Genomic DNA, 12,305 nt, shown 5'->3' on the forward strand with positions numbered 1-12,305 from the left:
GGTCAGTCTGACTCCAGATTCTCATGCTTACCGTTGCTTATGTAAGTGGCATATGGAAGTATGAAATAGTGGGGGTGTGAGACACATACGTCGTTAACAATACTACCAGGCAAAGTTAGATAATAGGCAAGTTCAACAGATGGATATGTAAGGTAAATGTGTGCCTTTGCTAGGATGACTCAGCCCCAGCTCTCTGACAGCAGGTGAAGGTGAAGAAATAGGTGGCCTGTGAGATAATGCTCCCCCAAGATATTTCCCCCTCCTTTCTTTACCACCTCCAGGCGCACCCCAACTCCTTGTGAGCATCCCTCCCTCGCTGAAGACTGTGTTGCAGATGGCCCAGAACTTCTTTCCTCTCATCCTCATCAAAATTCCCTGGTTCATAAAAAAACTTAAAAGGTGTTGTTTCCTACTTTTTCTTAATAGTAGTTAATTATTACACAATTATTACCCCCCCAAAGACTAGTTTTTTTCCCCTATTTACTTCCCTTGTATTTTTATTCAAGTCAAAAAGCCTCGCTTAATTATAAAAGTAATTCATTTTTATGCTGCTAAAAAATGAAAATGTGAGTCAAATACACCAATTACATTTCTCTCCTTCTAGCACCTATCTGGAGACTTTGAAAACTGCTCGTAAGTCTTTGGAGACAACCAGCTAGCTTTCAGTCTCCTTCCAGACAGGTGCTCAGTTGCCCAAGTCCCAGCCTATGGCTATCAACATGGATCAGCCTTCTCAGGCTGAGGGCCTGAAGTCTTGGCCACACCTGCTACACTCCCATGCCATCCCTTTGGGACAAAGTGGGGTGAGCTGGCTGGCCACTGCCAAGGTGACATGCGACTTTGCAGCTTCCTGGTAAAGAGACACAGGGGCTCTGCCAGTTTACTACATTTATGGCCTTAGGTCAGCTTCTAAATCTCAGTTTCCGCATCTGCAAAATAGTGATAAATTACATTCTCAGGGCCTTTGTGGGGATTAAACCAGATACTGTATATTAAACTCTTCGCCCTGTACTTGGCACATGTAGTGTTCAAAACATAATCATATATGTGGCTTCACCCTGGGAACAAGAAGGAAAAGATGTCTTGTCTGATCCCTGTCTTGAACTCTCAAAAAGCTCTCTGCCTCTCCATTTCCTTGTCTCCGTATTCCTCTGACCTTTGGGGAGAAGACAGCAATAATGAACGAGTCCACGCTGCCTCTGCTAACACTCTCAATGCCATCATTACAGACTTAAGCACTACCGCACAGCTTGCATATTTTCAGCTATTACCTTTATTCCTGCTTATATCATCCATTTTCCCTTAGAGCAAATCCAGAGACCTATCTTAGTCCTCTTCTCACTTGGCTTCCTGCATGGTTACTGCATGAGGAACAGTTGGAATTGCGGGATTTAAGAAAAATAATGAAAAATAATGAAAAATAATGAAAATGATGGATTCAGAGCCATTTGCACATAAAAAACATCTGCTTTCATCAAAGCAGAAGGCGAAAGAACATTTCTAACCTGCTTCAAATGATTTGAAGTTACATTCTTACAACAGTAGTAGAGTTAATAGAAGATTGTGTGTAATTCATTGATCAGAGTCTATTTTAAACCAGACATTCTCAGAGCATGCTCTAAGGAATGCCTGCTCTGAAGAATGTTAGCAACACAACATTAAAGAAAATCCCTTGCTAGCCAAATATGAGAAAAGGTGGGCTAAGCAAAATTTAAACTGTAGGACTCTCAAAGCCTCAAAATGAAAGTGTACAGTGAATCTCTAAGAGGGGTTACAGTGTGCAATATTTTCCAAATTGGATTTCAAGCTCTGTTTGTGAGAAACATCTTATGGGACTTGTGTTCTTCTAAATCCACTTTGGAAAAGAGATACAAACCCAAGGCAGATGAAACCACATTTACTGATTGTTCTAAAAGCAGAAGTGAGGCTGAGAATGACACACTTGAAGACAGCCAGAGAATCTGTCCTTCTGTTGCCAGACAACAGGAATTTAAGAGGAAAGGGAGGGTAGTGGTGAGCCCCGGCCCAGCCAGTTAAATTGGGGCAGCAAATCTGGGGGACAAAGCAGCACCTATGTAAAGGGTTCTTTTGCCCAGGATGGTTGAAGGGGGAAATAAAACATGCCCTAAAGAGAGCATATGCTACATAAACATGGCATGGGAGAGGGGGGCAGAGGAGCATGGCATGGGATGTGCAGGGACAGGGGGGTACATTCCTCCCTTCAGCTTTTTGAAACTATGATAGAACTGTGCAAAGAAACTAAGTCAGTGCCGTAGATTGTTAAATAAAAGATCCAATTATGTATTTCTGCAACGGTATATAAAAATCACAAATTTTGGGGGCGCCTGGGTGGCACAGTTGGTTGAGCAGCCAAGTCTTGGTTTCAGCTAAGGTCATCAGCTCAGGGTCATGAGATCGAGCCCCATGTCGGGTTCCACGCTTAGCGCCAAGTCTGCTTGAGTTTCTCTCTCCCTCCCTCTCTGCCCCTCCCCCCGATGCATGCGTGCTTTCTAATACATCAATTTTTTTTTTTTAGATTTTATTTATTTATTTGACAGACAGAGAGACAGCCAGCGAGAGAGGGAACACAAGCAGGGTGAGTGGGAGAGGAAGAAGCAGGCTCATAGCGGAAGAGCCTGATGTGGGGCTCGATCCCACAACGCCGGGATCACCCTGAGCCGGAGGCAGAGGCTTAACGACCGTGCCACCCAGGCGCCCCCATCAATCTTTTTTTTTAAAAAATCACAAAATTTTTAACCACATGGAAAACAAAAAAGAAGAAAACTAGGAATGCTTCACTTATGTCTCATTTAGACTTATAACCACTACGCCCAACTAACTTCTACTCCTCTCCTGCCTCCTCTACGTATCAGTCATGCTACTCCTACTTGCAAGGCCTGTGTACTTAGCCACTGACTTTCCCACCACCTCTGCCTCATCCCCACCTGAGGCAGAATATAACCTTTGGTTTTGGGCTACATCACTTGCCCGTGCCACAAACAAATATGTTGACTCACCAGACTGAAGAGCTGAAGGGGAGTCTGGATTCAGGCACAACTGAGCAGCGTGAGAGGGCCTCACACAAGGTCATGAGGACTCAGGACTCTGCCACGTCTTTCGGCTCCACTCTTCTGTGTGTTGGCTTCATACTTGAGCTCCACAGCAGGGCAAGATGGCCACAGTAGCCCCCAAGTCCAGCAGGGAGAGTGGTCCCTTTTCCAGAAGTCCCTGCAATGGTCACCACTGAATAGCATTGGCTCTGATTGGGTCTAATCGCTGAGCCAATAGAAAATTCCTATCTGCTCCTTGACTGGCCTTGCCCTTCATCCAAAATTCTATGAATTTTTCACTTTGTGATTACTTCAGTGTCCCACTGTCTCTGTGTTTTGGTCAATTTCCCTATATTTTAAAAAAGTTCTAAATCATTATAACAAAATAATAAGTTATAAATGATACATGAATGGGGGTAGACACAGGTGGTTCGGGGTCATGAACGCCTGGCCCTGGAGGAACTGCCTGGATTGAGGGCACATGACAGCGATTCTCCACTACAATCCAGATGCCATTAGGGACCCTCTTCTCCCACCATGCCCTGAAGGAGAACAAGGGCTGTTGCCTTCCTACACTTAAAGAGGGTACTGCGCTCTGAAGATCAAATCTGATAGAAGCAGAATAAACACAAGGTCTTGGATCAAACTAGCGATGGGGTAGAAGCAGATTCTTTCTTCTTTTAGTAACTTTCTCTCCTTTTACCTGATCTTTAGAATATTCTAAAGCCTTCAGCTTTACTTTTCAACCATTCCCTGGTGGTTCATTATAGGATTAACCAGGCTAACATGCATAATTCACTAGTGTGAATTTTGTGGCTAGGATTTTGTTCTAGATTCCCTCATGTTTGGTTCTGTGCCAGCAATATAAGAGTGCAGGCACAGTACCAATAACCAGCAGTATCGGGATCCAGCCTTCATGTGGCTGGGGAGCTGCTGTCTCCCCCTACTCCACCCTTTTCAGCTCACCAGCATCTCTCTCCTTCACCCCACCTCTAGCCACCTCTCCCCAGACTACCCTGTCTGCCACGTACCCCTCTAGGAGTGTAAAATAGCGTCTCCCTTAGAGATTCCCCTGCTATCCGTGACGCAGGATATTACGCTATCCCTTCAGCCTTTTCAGTTAAGGCCTTAGGGAGGTGGGCAGCCCAAAACCCTCCCTACCCCTCCATCCCATTTCCGCCTGCTGGCAGCACAGCACATAGATAGACACACTAGGCTCCCCCACACCCACCTCTGTCCCGTTGCCTTAGCAACAAGACTGAGAAAGTTGGGTTTCTTGGTATCCAAGGTTACACTGTGCTCAGATCACTGTTACATGCTACATGTCCAAACCGGTCTGCAGTTGGTTCAATGAGAGGTTTTAATTGCATACAATTATATACAGGTGACACAGCGAATCTGGGTCTGATCACAAGATTTCCCTTTCATTTGTGTAACTAGAACTCAGGATTTTACGTAGGAACATTTGCAACCAGCAGAAAGAGCTGCTCTCTTTCTTCCCAGGAGTAAGAAAACTGGGTTCTTAAAGGCGGGGTGAGAGCTGGGGAGAGAGCTGATAGAAAGAGAGGATGAACATTATTAGTTACTTTTTACTCATGTGAATTTATGAAAGAAGAGGACCATGCATCTTGGCACTTTACAGTTCATAGCCCTGGGTGTTTTCTTTTGGGTGGTCCCACAGACCATCTCCCCCACACAGCCAAAGGTCAACCTTGCAGTCAAGGAACACATACAGCTCACCCCAGATATTTGGATCTGAGCAGACATAGCAGGCCCTCAAGTGCACAGTCCTTTGGTGCCTCAGCCCTGCTCTGTCTTCCCCACTCTCTCCTGCCATTGAGGAAGCCCCCGGGGGGACTGGCTCTGTGCTGGCTGTGGCCTCCCAGCCCAGCTCAGCTGCACAGGTATCTCAGCTGAGCTCCTGCACAGGGTCCTCAGGCCCGCAAGCCCAGGTTGCCTTGGCTCACAACAGACAGCCAAGTGGTTTCTAGCGTAGTTTCATCTCATACAATCCCGAAAAAAATCCAAGGAGGAGGAAGGTACAGTATCCCGTGTTGCAAGGGAGCAAACAGGGACTTTGAACAACCCACTTGGTAGCTTGGAGCCTTGGCTGGACCTGGCGCTCCATGTCCTGAGGCCTGGGGTCCTCCTCTCCCCATCTCTTAACCCCAAGACCTGGGAATGTGGTCCTGCGGGAAGCAAATTTACCATCCAGTTTTGAAGAGATTTTGCATACCCCTTTTACTTGGCATTCTTTCAGAGAAGTAGGAAGAAATTAAAACAATCCTATCAACTCTAGTATTATAGTTCTCAATAAAAAGTTCATGGTCATGGCGCCTGGCTGGTTTAGTCAGGAAAGCATGCGACTCTTGATCTCAGGGTTGTAAGTTCAAGCCCCACGTTGGAGGTAGAGATTAAAGAAATAAAATCTCAAAACAAAACAAAAGTTCATGGTCATAGTGACAATATTTTCCAAACTAAATACAGGATAGGGAGCCTGGGTGGCTTAGTCTGTTGAGCATCCAACCCTTGGTTTTGGCTCAGGTCATGATCTCGGGGTTGTGAGATCAAGCCCCACATTGGGCTCTGCCCTCAGCACAGAATCTGCTTGGTATTCTATCCCTCTTCCTCTTCCTTCTGAATCTCAAACCCTCCCCTGAAACCACGCTCTCCGCACACACGCGCACTCTCTCTCTCTCAAATAAATAAATAAATAAATAAATAAATAAATAAATCTTAAAAAAAAATTACAGGATATGTGGTCTCACCAATGGCTCTTGCTAACTTCTTTTTTTTTTTTTTTAAAGATTTTATTTATTTATTCGACAGAGATAGAGACAGCCAGCGAGAGTGGGAACACAAGCAGGGGGAGTGGGAGAGGAAGAAGCAGGCTCATAGCGGAAGAGCCTGATGTGGGGCTCGATCCCATAACGCCGGGATCACGCCCTGAGCCGAAGGCAGACGCCCAACCGCTGTGCCACCCAGGCGCCCCTCTTGCTAACTTCTGACCTTGGTTTTATGAAAAAGAAAGCTCATCAAATTTAAATCTCATTCAGCTATACATTTAACCCACTGCCAACAGTGGAAAAAATAAAACGACTTGGATCAGGATTATCCCAGAAAGTTGGGGACAGCTGTGGCTGCCTGATGATGCTATGAGGTATGGAGCCACACTTACTCATTGTTTTAAATTCACATTCTTTTTTCCTTTCAAGAAAATTAAAGTGATTTATAAACAATTTCTATTAATCTTTTTTGAGAACATTGAAAGGAAGTTTAACAGAAACTGATTACTTACCAGGCTTCTTCTAAAAAAAACCTGGCAGAATTAATATTTAAGAGGAACTATAGAATTCTGATCATTTACTACACCCTTTTAAAAAATTCAGATTAGGAAATTAATAAAGTCAACAGTTCAAATGTGAAAAAAAGTGGTCTTTGATTAATGTCATGATCCATTTTCCATTAAAGGCTTTTAAAGGAAATTTTATCACCGTTTTCAAGGTTTTTTTTTTTTTTCCTTTCAAGGAAGTTTCAGAAGGATTTAATAAACATGTAGGTCAGGCAAACGTCTAGAATTTCTAAGAATGAGATTATAAATTCTTTGCCAGCAGAACTCTCCTCTAACAAGAAAAGCTGGTAACAGCAATGTGCCAGGGACTCTATTTTATGACAAATAGAAATAGTGAAGTTTTAGTATTAATCTGAAAAAGCTGTGCTCCAAGAACATGGAAACACAGCAGCCAAATCATCTCTTATAGGTTTTAAAATTAATAAAAACTTAATTGCTGTATAATTTTATTACATTTTTATATCACTTGTAAAATTATAATTAGACAAATATGAAAACAGGCTTCTGTTATTTGAGTTCTTTCATTTTATGCTGCTCTCGGGACAATTTATTCTTAAATATAACACTAAGCACCTATAAGGCGCCTATTTTACAACATCAACAAAATTAAGCTCCCCGTGTGTCTTAATCGAGAGTATTTCACAAGAAAACATTCTTCAGATTTGTAAGTGTTTTATGGATTCAAAGGGAATGGAAATACGTAGAGTCATATGATAGCTTTTTCAACACAGGATTTGCAGTCTCTCTGCAGGTGATGATAAAAACAAAACAAAACAAAACAAAAACAAAAAGAAAACTCAGAACCATACATATGGAGACTAGAGTTCTATAGTACTTTGCACCTGAAATACATATTTGTTCTTGTTTCACCTTAAAGATTGTAAATTACCCCCCGCATCTAGGGTCACTTGTGGCTTCATGTGTGTCCAGAGGCTTAAGTTTCTTCCCACTTTGGAGACGCTCTGTGTGAAACTCATTGACATGAATATTCAGAAACTCACAAAGTGCATCTTCCCTGCAATCTCACTGGTATTAATGGTTTCTGACTTTGAGCAGGTGAGACACACAGTATCTTCTGGAATCCAGGTCTGAGGTAATTAAACCACTCACTGGAGAAACACACACTGGAGAGAGACCTGGTACAAAATGTATCCAGGTTGAATCAGATTCCCAAACAGCCACCAGATTTGCCCAGATTTGACTCTATGACACGCACAACCAAGAGCAGTTAGAATGGGTCAAAAACACAGCTTGCATTACAGAAGTGACCAGATTTGGGGCTCTGCACCAGACCCTTTCTTTTCCCTTTTTTTCTCCTCCGCACTTTATCTTTGACCAGGCTACACACCAGCACAATTGGACCTTTGTTCTGCTGCCTACCCACCAAAGTCAGTGGGGCTTCCTATTCTTGTGTTTTTCCTCCATCTGCACAAAACCAGCCCTCCTCCTACTGGCTAAATCAAGATTCACGCCGTGGGCAGCAGCTTTTGCTAATAGAACTTGAACTTGAGGGATGAAAGAGAAAACAGAACTGAGTTGCCTTTTGGGGGATTAATTGCACTTAATCCTGGATGGAATGAATGGCTTGAACGGCACTGCCCTCCTTCTCTTCCTGTCCCCACACTCCTGCTCCCAGCGCTGTGATGCTTGGTTCCTGACACACTGTCCCAATGCCAGTTTCTTCACAGAGACCTTGCACAGCGCATTTGTTCTCTCCAATCTGCACTTCTGAGTTCAGTCAGTTATTTGTTCATGAGTTTAACACATGTACTGATCGTTTACTAGGGGCCAGGTATTGTACTGAAGACGCAAACTTCCATTCATCCAACCAATCCATTATCAATATTTGTGGGCAACTAGTATGTGATCTAGGTGCCAGTTACAGAGCAGAGAACAAAGCTGCCTTCATGGGACTTATAGTTCAAAGAACAAATTATGTACATCAATTACATACTATGTTAGCTGAGTGCTTGAAGAAAAACAAGACTGGAAGAGACAAGGGGTGTGTTAGGAAGGCATCACAATTTAAAATGGGGTGATTAGGGAAGGGCTCACTGTAATGACGACATCAAATAAAGACCTGTGGGAGATAAGGGAGCATGCCACCTAGATGTCTGGGGTAGAGCCCTGTAGACAGAGGGATAGCTGTGCAAAGGCCCTGAGGCACGACAGTGTTTGAAAGGACTGGTGAGGAGTCAGTAATGTGGCTTGGATGTGCTCGTCAGGGGGAGAGTACTGGGAGATGAGATCAGGAAATAAGGGGTAGAGGCAGATGACACAGGCCTTACAGGAAGTGAGGAGGCCTTTCACTTCAACTCTGAGTGAAATGGGGAGCCATTTCAGGGTTTTAGGGCAGAAGAATGACATAATCTGATGCGGTAACCACCGACCGGGTGGGGGGTGGGGGACTTGGGAGGCGGAAGCAGGAAGATCCATTGAGGGCCCTGCAGTAGGAGTTAGAGGCTGGAGTTGGGGGGTGGGGGCAGGCAGGGGGTGGCCAGGAGGTGGGGAGCATGGCAAGTCTGAATGTGTTCTGAAGATGGAACTGACAGGCTTTGCTACGCATCGGATACGGGACATGGAAAAAAGCAAAGGCGGTATGACTAAGGGTTTAGGCCTGAAATCGGGGACAATCCGAAGGAGGCACAGTACTATCCTCCAAAAGCCCACAGTGTGACGAGGGCCCTCGCGCAAGGGGGTGCCCGCTGATGGGCTCGAGGGCTGCGGGAAGTCCTGCTGGGCAGCTGGAGGAGCCTCGGGGCTCTTGGAAGATGGCGGGAGCAGCGCTGGGGGGAGGGGGCGGTTGGGGGGAGGGGAGCCGGGCTTGGCCAGGCTGGCCAGGCGGGGAGAACATTCCAGAGTCAGAAGCCAAGAAGGGCCATGGGGCTCTCGGAATGGTGCCTGGGCGGGATAGGAGATGGCCACCAATGACCGTCCCTCCCGCCCCCTCCTCCCCGGACCGCTTACCATGACTGGAAAAGCTAACCAGCATTTTCTCCCTCTCCCTTGCCGCGGGGACGGACCACGTGACAGTTGTGGCCAATGACGCGCGCGCTCCGGTTGGCTGGGGGTTTGGCGCGGAGCGCTCTCCTCTCCTACGGCGGAAAGCTGTCCTGGCTGCTTCCGCCGCGCTTGCTGCCTCTCGGAAGACAGAAGTGGCAGATAGCAAGCCGCTGGCCCCTTTGAGGGGGTAAACCCGCATTCTCAGTGAGGAGGGTGGCGTGGGAAGGTGGAAAGTGGAGTCTTGATGAGGAGGAAGTGTTGCTTCCACTCTGATGGCCTGTTTCTAGACCTCGCCTGTGTGAAGGCATCAAATGCCTTTGTTTGCTGCGGCCTCTGTTGGTTGTTCTCTAAGTGCCCAGAGCGTTCCTAAGGAACGGTGCCAGAGCCTTGCACACCTTGAGAGTTGCTCTGACTTGCGGCTGGTGGGGAACCCGCCGAAGGGTTTATGGGGCAGTAACGTGATCTGATTTTAATTTTAGAAAAATCTCTCTGGGGGCGCCTGGGTGGCAGAGCGGTTAAGCGTCTGCCTTCGGCTCAGGGCGTGATCCTGGCGTTGTGGGATCGAGCCCCACATCAGGCTCCTCTGCTATGAGCCTGTTTCTTCCTCTCCCACTCCCCCTGCTTGTGTTCCCTCTCTCGCTGGCTGTCTCTATCTCTGTCGAATAAATAAATAAAATCTTTAAAAAAAAAAAAAGAAAAGAAAAGAAAAATCTCTCTGATTGGAGATTGGAGGCAGGCCGGAATGCAAGAGAAGAATGGCCAGAGCGGTGGAGGGCCATGAGTGCCAAAAGCTGGAAGACTCTTGCTTAACCTTGGGCACCTCTTCCATGACTTCCCTGAGTACCGTCTCTGCTTGTGGGAGAAGCAAGAGAAGAGGCAAGAAGAAATTCTAATCACTGCCCTTTCTTTCTAGAGAGGTTTCTATGCCACACAACAAATCACCACAAATGTAGCGGCTTACAACCACACCCATTTATTATGTCCAGGTCTCCGTGGGATCAGAAGCCCAGGCATACATGGGCTGTCTGCTCACCGCCTCACTAGGCTGAGGTCAAGACATCAGCTGCCCTGTGATCTCATCTGGAGCCCAGGGGCCTCATCCGAGTTCATTCAGGGAGTTGGCAGAATTTAGTTCTGGGAGTTGTAGGACTGAGGTTTCTGCTTTCTTGCCAGCTGTCAAGCAGGGGGGCTCTCAGCTCCTGGAGGCCTCCCCTGCATCTTTGTCATGTGCCCCCATGAGCAGTTCTCAACATGGCGATATGTTTCCCTCTTTGAGGCCAGGGGGACAAATCTTTCCTGCCAGTCCGGCTAAGATGGAATTGTATGTAACAAAAATGAATCACAGGCCTGACTGTCCCATCACATTCCCACATCCTGCTCATATAAGAGAAGGGGGCTAACGGCATGTATACTAAGGGGTGGGAATCTTGGGAGCCACGTGGAATTCTGACCACTCTATCCATTATCCTCCTTCCCTCTCCTTTCCTCCTGCTCTGTGCACTCCGGTGGGACCTAATCTCTATGTACTTCTACCTCTAGAAAAATGTAAGTCCTATTCTGTCATAGGAAGCTTCTTGTGAAAAGGGAATTTGAAGTGAGTCCAAGGAATTGCAATAGAACCGAACACCTCTCATTGGCTAATATGCAGTTCACCAGATTTGTTTACCAAACTATAATATTCATTGTATTCTAGGTATTGCTGTTAAATGTTTTATATACATGATGTTATTTAATTTCCTCAACATCTTTTTGAGGGGAGCATGGATGCCCCCGTTTTACAGAGGAGGAATTTCAGCTTCAACATGGACTCACTCAGGCTCATACAAGTAGCAAGCAGGGGAGGCCAGTCTTTTCAAAGGCCTGCTCTTCACTACTGTGCCAATATTACCTCTGGCTACCACCTCACCAGTGTGTGCGTGGTGGGATGGGGGTGAGAAACAACAGAGGCACGACTCAGGATGACATTTTTCCATTGCATTAAATAGAAAACCGCACCAGCATCCGAAGTTCTACACATCTGGTGCCTCAGATGGGTCCCTTTGGCTTCTCTCTTTGTGACTGATGGTGTCTGACATTTTCAAATCCTCCTTTAGGCCTCTTCATCAGAAACACAACTTTGAATAAAAGAAGAATTTTAAACCTCAAAAATGAGAAAGAAGATATTCCAGCCTGCTTCCTGCTCATGAAAGGATTTTGGCCTCTGCCAGTAACTATCAAGATGTTGAGACCTCTATAACTTCCTTTTTTTTTTTTAAAGATTTTATTTATTTATTTGACAGAGACAGCCAGGGGAACACAAGCAGGGGGAGTGGGAGAGTAAGAAGCAGGCTCCCAGGAGAGGAGCCTGATGTGGGGCTCAATCCCAGAACGCCAGGATCACGCCCTGAGCCGAAGGCAGACGCTTAACGACTGCGCCACCCAGGTGCCCCAAGAGACCTCTATAACTTCCTAATCAAGTATGAGGTAAGTGGAAGTGTCAAGTTTACTGCCTAGGAACTTTATGATTGTGTTTCACAGATTGAGTATCAGAAGTTAGGGGCGCCTGGGTGGCACAGCGGTTAAGCGTCTGCCTTCAGCTCAGGGCGTGATCCCAGCGTTATGGGATCGAGCCCCACATCAGGCTCCTCTGCTGTGAGCCTGCTTCTTCCTCTCCCACTCCCCCTGCTTGTGTTCCCTCTCTCGCTGGCTGTTTCTATCTCTGTCAAATAAATAAATAAAATCTTTAAAAAAAAAAAAAAAGGAAGTTAACCACTGGTTACTGCCAACTGGCTGAGATGGAATATTCCATGCAGCAGGGCAATGCATCTGTCTATATGGAAGCCAGAAACAGGGCATGGTGTGGAGACATGTTCAACTATAGGACCTAAATGCTAGTTTATAACTTAAGAGGAATTGCATTT

At 46.0% G+C, this 12,305-nt stretch overlaps 1 long non-coding RNA gene across 1 annotated transcript in view; it reads right to left on the minus strand.

The window, feature by feature from the left end:
- The window catches only part of LOC109491331, a 44,079-nt gene extending 34,660 nt beyond the window's left edge, over positions 1 to 9,419 (minus strand). The window contains exon 1 of the long non-coding RNA XR_002144683.2: positions 9,370 to 9,419. This is a non-coding gene — a long non-coding RNA (uncharacterized LOC109491331). The remainder of the gene's footprint in view (positions 1 to 9,369) is intronic.
- Between the last annotated feature and the right edge of the window lie 2,886 nt (positions 9,420 to 12,305).

This window comes from Ailuropoda melanoleuca, chromosome 9, assembly GCF_002007445.2.
Source record: "Ailuropoda melanoleuca isolate Jingjing chromosome 9, ASM200744v2, whole genome shotgun sequence".
Classification (NCBI taxonomy): Eukaryota; Metazoa; Chordata; class Mammalia; order Carnivora; family Ursidae; genus Ailuropoda; species Ailuropoda melanoleuca.